General features: G+C 45.0%; 2 pseudogenes; one reads left to right on the forward strand and one right to left on the reverse strand.

Moving 5' to 3' along the window:
* Positions 1-578: 578 nt before the first annotated feature.
* Positions 579-697, reverse strand: LOC134953789 (5S ribosomal RNA; annotated as a pseudogene).
* A 2093-nt stretch (positions 698-2790) lies between these two features.
* Positions 2791-2909, forward strand: LOC134933763 (5S ribosomal RNA; annotated as a pseudogene).
* Positions 2910-7387: the final 4478 nt, after the last annotated feature.

A 7387-nucleotide genomic window follows, 5' to 3' on the forward strand; every position in this document is an offset into this window, starting at 1 on the left:
TGCCGACAAATTCTATGTTTCTATCTAGGAGTGGCTTACAATGGGAGAGAAAAGAAAGCTCTTGTGTGGGCGCACTCTTGTAGAAAGAAAGTTTGTTAGGTAATGTAAGTTAAGAAATATTTAAAACATAACTTTTAATGGTAACATTAAACCTTAATCACCCATCCAAAAGACCCATATAAAGAAATTAATAAAGAATTTACAATTTTTTTTAAAATGTTCTGGTCTCTTTATTTCAAAGAGTGTTTGGAAAGGTTGTAGACACTGAATTGTCATACCCCCATTTCCCCTGACCAGTACAGGGTTTCTGTATTATTGGGACCGGGGGTGGTCAAACAAGGTAATATAGAGAAGTCCAAATCTCTTCACTTAGATTTAAATTGTAATCAATGGTCACCAAACTGTTAATCCGATACCTGAGTAGTAGACAAATACCATATTTGCAGACAAAATTAAAGGCATTAAACTGTAATCAAGGAATGAAATGGCTAATCACGATAATAGAGAAATGCTGGATAGAATTAGTGGTGATGCTGCTGTTGGTGTCTCTTGTCACATAGAGAAGGAAAATAATTCCTGCTCTACAACATCGGGTATTCCCAGGTAGTCTCCTCTCCTGATACTAACCCGGCCCAACGCTGTTTAGCTTCCAAGATCGAACGAGATTGGGCGCTGACAGCGTGGTATGGTAGTAGAGATTTATGTGGTCTGTACACCAATGAGAGTGCACCTATGTATGAAATTATATAGTAGGAAATAATGAGAGAGAGAAGAAATTGAATAAGTAAAGTAAGTGGAAATGTGTGGATCTGCTTTCCACGTTAGACGCGGTTTAACGGATCCCACAAACGTGGTACCGTGCTCCGTGAATCGTGGATGAGAGTCCATGAAATAAGTGAAATAGAGTGGCGAGTTAATTTCTTCACTGAATGGACCAATACGGCAGGCTGATTGCTAGTATAGAGAAATAAAGTGGCCTGACTGTAACAGAGGAATGTATCACACAGAGAAAAAAGGTTTATCGATATTTAGGAAAAAATTCCCTGAAGTCCCACCCTTTGATTTGGGTGGGACTGGAAATATGATTTATCTCACAGAAGACAATGTTTTTCAGAAAAAGATATATTACCATACATGGTTATAGAATGTTGTTTTTAAATAACAGAAATCTAACTGTGAATAGAAATCTCATGATACCTAACAGGCTGATTGCTTCAATAGACAGAAAATAAAAATAAAACAGCCAGACTGTGATCAAGGAAAATATCACACAGGGACTGACAGTCCTATAGATATTGGGAAAAACTCCCTGGCGTCCTGCCTTCAGTAGCAGGAATAAACCTGTGAATGGAATTTTCACAATATGCATAAGTCACCAGGCATACATATAGAATCTTGTGGTAAGCAATAATATTAAGCCTGTAAATTAATTACACAGTAGAAGAATATAACTGTCAGAATGTATAGGACAAAATATTGTCCCATTATAGATACAGAAAGACGGTGCAGACAAATTGCCTGTGTTACAAATAGGGTAACATGTCAATAATTAATATGACACCACAATTATCCAAAGTGAAAAACATATATATATGAGGCCCTGGCCTATGTTCATGGCTAGTGGTTCAGCTTCACATGAGGATGGAAGCACTCAGCCTCTCGCTAGAAAAATGAAAAGACTCAAGCTGGCAAAAGCACAGCAAAGAACTCTGCGTTCTTCAAAATCACAAATCCACAAGGAGAGTCCAATTGTGTCGTTTGCGATGCCTGACCTTCCCAACACTGGACGTGAAGAGCATGCGCCTTCCACCATTTGCACGCCCCCTGCAAGTGCTGGAAGGAGCACCCGCAGTCCAGTTCCTGATAGTCAGATTGAAGATGTCAGTGTTGAAGTACACCAGGATGAGGAGGATATGGGTGTTGCTGGCGCTGGGGAGGAAATTGACCAGGAGAATTCTGATGGTGAGGTGGTTTGTTTAAGTCAGGCACCCGGGGAGACACCTGTTGTCCGTGGGAGGAATATGGCCATTGACATGCCTGGTGAAAATACCAAAAAAATCAGCTCTTCGGTGTGGAATTATTTCAACAGAAATTCGGACAACATTTGTCAAGCCGTGTGTTGCCTTTGTCAAGCTGTAATAAGTAGGGGTAAGGACGTTAACCACCTCAGAACATCCTCCCTTATACGTCACCTGCAGCGCATTCATCATAAGTCAGTGACAAGTTCAAAAACTTTGGGCGACAGCGGAAGCAGTCCACTGACCAGTAAATCCCTTCCTCTTGTAACCAAGCTCACGCAAACCACCCCACCAACTCCCTCAGTGTCAATTTCCTCCTTCCCCAGGAATGCCAATAGTCCTGCAGGCCATGTCACTGGCAATTCTGACGAGTCCTTTCCTGCCTGGGATTCCTCCAATGCATCCTTGCGTGTAACGCCTACTGCTGCTGCTGCTGGCGCTGCTGTTGTTAACCTTTTTTCTCTGTGTGATACATTCCTCTGTTACAGTCAGGCCACTTTATTTCTCTATACTAGCAATCAGCCTGCCGTATTGGTCCATTCAGTGAAGAAATTAACTCGCCACTCTATTTCACTTATTTCATGGACTCTCATCCACGATTCACGGAGCACGGTACCACGTTTGTGGGATCCGTTAAACCGCGTCTAACGTGGAAAGCAGATCCACACATTTCCACTTACTTTACTTATTCAATTTCTTCTCTCTCTCATTATTTCCTACTATATAATTTCATACATAGGTGCACTCTCATTGGTGTACAGACCACATAAATCTCTACTACCATACCACGCTGTCAGCGCCCAATCTCGTTCGATCTTGGAAGCTAAACAGCGTTGGGCCGGGTTACTATCAGGAGAGGAGACTACCTGGGAATACCCGATGTTGTAGAGCAGGAATTATTTTCCTTCTCTATGTGACAAGAGACACCAACAGCAGCATCACCACTAATTCTATCCAGCATTTCTCTATTATCGTGATTAGCCATTTCATTCCTTGATTACAGTTTAATGCCTTTAATTTTGTCTGCAAATATGGTATTTGTCTACTACTCAGGTATCGGATTAACAGTTTGGTGACCATTGATTACAACTTAAATCTAAGTGAAGAGATTTGGACTTCTCTATATTACCTTGTTTGACCACCCCTGGTCCCAATAATACAGAAACCCTGTACTGGTCAGGGGTAATAGGGGTATGACAATTCAGTGTCTACAACCTTTCCGAACACTCTTTGAAATAAAGAGACCAGAACATTTTAAAAAATTTTGTAAATTCTTTATTAATTTCTTTATATGGATCTTTTGGATGGGTGATTAAGGTCTAATGTTATCATTAAAAGTTATGTTTTAAATATTTCTTAACTTACATTAGCTAACAAACTTTCTTTCTACAAGAGTGCGCCCACACAAGAGCCTTCTTTTCTCTCCCATTGTAAGTCTGTGTGCTTTCTGGCTCTGGGTAGTGATGAGCACCGAAAATTTTTCGGGTTTTGTGTTTTGGTTTTGGGTTCGGTTCCGCGGCCGTGTTTTGGGTTCGAACGCGTTTTGGCAAAACCTCACCGAATTTTTTTTGTCGGATTCGGGTGTGTTTTGGATTCGGGTGTTTTTTTCAAAAAACCCTAAAAAACAGCTTAAATCATAGGATTTGGGGGTCATTTTGATCCCACAGTATTATTAACCTCAATAACCATAATTTCCACTAATTTTCAGTCTATTCTGAACACCTCACACCTCACAATATTATTTTTAGTCCTAAAATTTGCACCGAGGTCGCTGGATGACTAAGCTCAGCGACCTAAGTGGCCGACACAAACACCTGGCCCATCTAGGAGTGGCACTGCAGTGTCACGCAGGATGGCCCTTCAAAAAACTACTCCCCAAACAGCACATGACGCAAAGAAGAAAAAAAAGAGGCACAATGAGGTAGCTGTGTGAGTAAGCTAAGCGACCCTAGTGGCCGACACAAACACCTGGCCCATCTAGAAGTGGCACTGCAGTGTCACGCAGGATGGCCCTTCCAAAAAACACCCCCCAAACAGCACATGACGCAAAGAAAAAAAGAGGCGCAATGAGGTAGCTGTGTGACTAAGATAAGCGACCCAAGTGGCCGACACAAACACCTGGCCCATCTAGGAGTGGCACTGCAGTGTCACGCAGGATGGCCCTTCCAAAAACTACTCCCCAAACAGCACATGACGCAAAGAAAAATGAAAGAAAAAAGAGGTGCAAGATGGAATTGTCCTTGGGCCCTCCCACCCACCCTTATGTTGTATAAACAGGACATGCATACTTTAACCAACCCATCATTTCAGTGACAGGGTCTGCCACACGACTGTGACTGAAATGACTTGTTGGTTTGGACCCCCACCAAAAAAGAAGCAATTCATCTCTCCTTGCACAAACTGGCTCTACAGAGGCAAGATGTCCACGTCATCATCATCCTCCGATATATCACCGTGTACATCCCCCTCCTCACAGATTATCAATTCGTCCCCACTGGAATCCACCATCTCAGCTCCCTGTGTACTTTGTGGAGGCAATTGCTGCTGGTGAATGTCTCCACGGAGGAATTGATTATAATTCATTTTAATGAACATCATCTTCTCCACATTTTCTGGATGTAACCTCGTACGCCGATTGCTGACAAGGTGAGCGGCGGCACTAAACACTCTTTCGGAGTACACACTTGTGGGAGGGCAACTTAGGTAGAATAAAGCCAGTTTGTGCAAGGGCCTCCAAATTGCCTCTTTTTCCTGCCAGTATAAGTACGGACTGTCTGACGTGCCTACTTGGATGCGGTCACTCATATAATCCTCCACCATTCTTTCAATGGGGAGAGAATCATATGCAGTGACAGTAGACGACATGTCCGTAATCGTTGTCAGGTCCTTCAGTCCGGACCAGATGTCAGCATCAGCAGTCGCTCCAGACTGCCCTGCATCACCGCCAGCGGGTGGGCTCGGAATTCTGAGCCTTTTCCTCGCACCCCCAGTTGCGGGAGAATGTGAAGGAGGAGATGTTGACAGGTCGCGTTCCGCTTGACTTGACAATTTTCTCACCAGCAGTTCTTTGAACCCCAGCAGACTTGTGTCTGCCGGAAAGAGAGATCCAAGGTAGGTTTTAAATCTAGGATCGAGCACGGTGGCCAAAATGTAGTGCTCTGATTTCAACAGATTGACCACCCGTGAATCCTTGTTAAGCGAATTAAGGGCTCCATCCACAAGTCCCACATGCCTAGCGGAATCGCTCTGTGTTAGCTCCTCCTTCAATGTCTCCAGCTTCTTCTGCAAAAGCCTGATGAGGGGAATGACCTAACTCAGGCTGGCAGTGTCTGAACTGACTTCACGTGTGGCAAGTTCAAAAGGTTGCAGAACCTTGCACAACGTTGAAATCATTCTCCACTGCACTTGAGACAGGTGCATTCCACCTCCTATATCGTGCTCAGTTGTATAGGCTTGAATGGCCTTTTGCTGCTCCTCCAACCTCTGAAGCATATAGAGGGTTGAATTCCACCTCGTTACCACTTCTTGCTTCAGATGATGGCAGGGCAGGTTCAGGCGTTTTTGGTGGTGCTCCAGTCTTCTGTACGTGGTGCCTGTACGCCGAAAGTGTCCCGCAATTCTTCTGGCCACCGACAGCATCTCTTGCACGCCCCTGTCGTTTTTTAAATAATTCTGCACCACCAAATTCAAGGTATGTGCAAAACATTGGACGTGCTGGAATTTGCCCAGATTTAATGCACACGCAATATTGCTGGCGTTGTCCGATGCCACAAATCCACAGGAGAGTCCAATTGGGGTAAGCCATTCCGCGATGATCTTCCTCAGTTGCCGTAAGAGGTTTTCAGCTGTGTGCGTATTCTGGAAAGCGGTGATACAAAGCGTAGCCTGCCTAGGAAAGAGTTGGCGTTTGCGAGATGCTGCTACTGGTGCCGCCGCTGCTGTTCTTGCGGCGGGAGTCCATACATCTACCCAGTGGGCTGTCACAGTCATATAGTCCTGAGCCTGCCCTGCTCCACTTGTCCACATGTCCGTGGTTAAGTGGACATTGGGTACAACTGCATTTTTTAGGACACTGGTGAGTCTTTTTCTGAGGTCTGTGTACATTTTCGGTATTGTCTGCCTAGAGAAATGGAACCTAGATGGTATTTGGTACCGGGGACACAGTACCTCCAACAAGTCTCTAGTTGGCTCTGCAGTAATGATGGATACCGGAACCACGTTTCTCACCGCCCAGGATGCCAAGGCCTCAGTTATCCGCTTTGCAGCAGGATGACTTCTGTGATATTTCATCTTCCTCGCAAAGGACTGTTGGACAGTCAATTGCTTGGTGGAAGTAGTAAAAGTGGTCTTACGACTTCCCCTCTGGGATGACCATCGACTCCCAGCAGCAACAACAGCAGCGCCAGCAGCAGTAGGCGTTACACGCAAGGATGCATCGGAGGAATCCCAGGCAGGAGAGGACTCGTCAGAATTGCCAGTGACATGGCCTGCAGGACTATTGGCATTCCTGGGGAAGGAGGAAATTGACACTGAGGGAGTTGGTGGGGTGGTTTGCGTGAGCTTGGTTACAAGAGGAAGGGATTTACTGGTCAGTGGACTGCTTCCGCTGTCGCCCAAAGTTTTTGAACTTGTCACTGACTTATGATGAATGCGCTGCAGGTGACGTATAAGGGAGGATGTTCCGAGGTGGTTAACGTCCTTACCCCTACTTATTACAGCTTGACAAAGGCAACACACGGCTTGACAAATGTTGTCCGACTTTCTGTTGAAATAATTCCACACCGAAGAGCTGATTTTTTTGGTATTTTCACCAGGCATGTCAATGGCCATATTCCTCCCACGGACAACAGGTGTCTCCCCGGGTGCCTGACTTAAACAAACCACCTCACCATCAGAATTCTCCTGGTCAATTTCCTCCCCAGCGCCAGCAACACCCATATCCTCCTCATCCTGGTGTACTTCAACACTGACATCTTCAATCTGACTATCAGGAACTGGACTGCGGGTGCTCCTTCCAGCACTTGCAGGGGGCGTGCAAATGGTGGAAGGCGCATGCTCTTCACGTCCAGTGTTGGGAAGGTCAGGCATCGCAAACGACACAATTGGACTCTCCTTGTGGATTTGTGATTTCGAAGAACGCACAGTTCTTTGCTGTGCTTTTGCCAGCTTGAGTCTTTTCATTTTTCTAGCGAGAGGCTGAGTGCTTCCATCCTCATGTGAAGCTGAACCACTAGCCATGAACATAGGCCAGGGCCTCAGCCGTTCCTTGCCACTCCGTGTGGTAAATGGCATATTGGCAAGTTTACGCTTCTCCTCCGACAATTTTATTTTAGATTTTTGAGTCCTTTTTTTACTGATATTTGGTGTTT

This window comes from Pseudophryne corroboree, chromosome 1, assembly GCF_028390025.1.
Source record: "Pseudophryne corroboree isolate aPseCor3 chromosome 1, aPseCor3.hap2, whole genome shotgun sequence".
NCBI classification, from domain to species: domain Eukaryota; kingdom Metazoa; phylum Chordata; class Amphibia; order Anura; family Myobatrachidae; genus Pseudophryne; species Pseudophryne corroboree.